Genomic DNA, 1665 nt, shown 5'->3' on the forward strand with positions numbered 1-1665 from the left:
TTTGATAAGTATAGAAACATGTATGCGCGTATAGGGAGGTGGTGTGTGTGTGATAGGCAGGTTCCAGGAGGCCCCAGGCCAGGCTCAGATGTAGGAGCCAGGTTAGACTGGGGCCCGTTGGACACTGTATTGGAGGGAGAATCAAAGCACAATACAATGCATGTAATAAACTCCCTTTTATCAACACCAACAAACATGGTTGCAGTGTACTTTGACTGGACCGCACTTGCCAAACTCCTAGGCTCTACAACTATAGGCCCCTTTGGCAAATGTTTATGTCAAAACATAAAACAACATCTGAATAAAGTATTTTGTTTTAGTACTAGTTTTACATATGAAAAAGAAATTGTACAATAACATTAAATACAGATGGGGCTAGTTAGAGTTAATTGGAGTAAAATCCATTTTTGTTGTTGCTACATATCAAGTTCTGGGGACTAGTCACAAAAAAGATTTGGAAGATTTGGGAATTTATCAGTTTTTCATAGCCTATCAAAATAAAATGCTATTAGTAGGAAAAAGAGGCTATTGTATCTCATGTGGTAAAATCGAGACATAGTATACCCCCTGTTTTTAAACATGTCCACTGAAGTCGATTTGAACATTGAACATCGTCTGTGCTTTTAAAACTTGTACTACATCTCTAAAGAACATTTGAGTCCCGGTCCAGCTCGCGCCCACCACAGCAGTCAGAAGTCTCCCATATAAGCACATGCCAGTAAAGACAAGCTCTCCTGCGCCAAAGCGCTCTGCTGCTCATTTACAGCCAGCCGGTGCAAGCGGAGGGAAAGCCAGAGAAGTGGCACCCAGGCCTCACCCAGACCCACGCCCATCACTCCAACACAGGGACATGTCCAAAAGAGGGGCCAGTGCCGGGCCCATGTAAGAGCAGTGTGATCACAAATATGCAAATGAGGCTAAACACACTGTATCCCACCTACGAGCCAAACGCCGCTGCCAGGAAAGTTGGGATAAGACGAGAAATTTGAAAATGCAGTCACATGAATGCAGCGTACTTGCTTGAGCTTCATAATCAATTTTCTACTATTGATTTCTCTGCTGCTCATCTCACATACATGGGTAGCGCTGAGCAACAGGACTGGTTTAAAATCTTCTCTTTAAGCTCAAGTAAACCAAGGTGAAAATCTATTGTGTGTGGGTATCATTGTGGTAATATTGTGAGGTCAAAGGTCATGTTGTTACTTGATCATTCCACAGAACCCTCTTGTGTTCACAAAAAGCACTTGAAAACCAGACTGGGAAGTCTAATTTTGACATGTTATGACTTGTGCAAACAAACAAGAGCTATATTGGAATTGACATACACCAAAATTGTATTCTCTTTGTCAAACAACATTTTAATATGATACAAACTTGTATTGTTTGCTCTTTGCTTGGTCCATTTAGGAAACACGCAAACAGCCAGTTACCCTGAGTGTGGCTTTCCTCTGCAGACAAGCACAGCTGCATGCCCATAAACACTGAACGGAATTCTGCCCACAAGAAATGCTTCTGCTACTGAGATGATGAAGGGGAAAGTTCTTCAGCTGAGGTGGTGGTGGGACAGTTCCCCAGCTGAAGTGGTTATGGGACAGTTCTTCTGATGAGATGGTGGTGGAGACACTGGTTCTTCTGCTGAGGTGGTGATGGGGGACAGTGTTTCTT

This window comes from Boleophthalmus pectinirostris, unplaced genomic scaffold (assembly GCF_026225935.1).
Source record: "Boleophthalmus pectinirostris isolate CB_2022bp ecotype Guang Dong unplaced genomic scaffold, ASM2622593v1 HiC_scaffold_17, whole genome shotgun sequence".
In the NCBI taxonomy this organism is placed as follows: domain Eukaryota; kingdom Metazoa; phylum Chordata; class Actinopteri; order Gobiiformes; family Gobiidae; genus Boleophthalmus; species Boleophthalmus pectinirostris.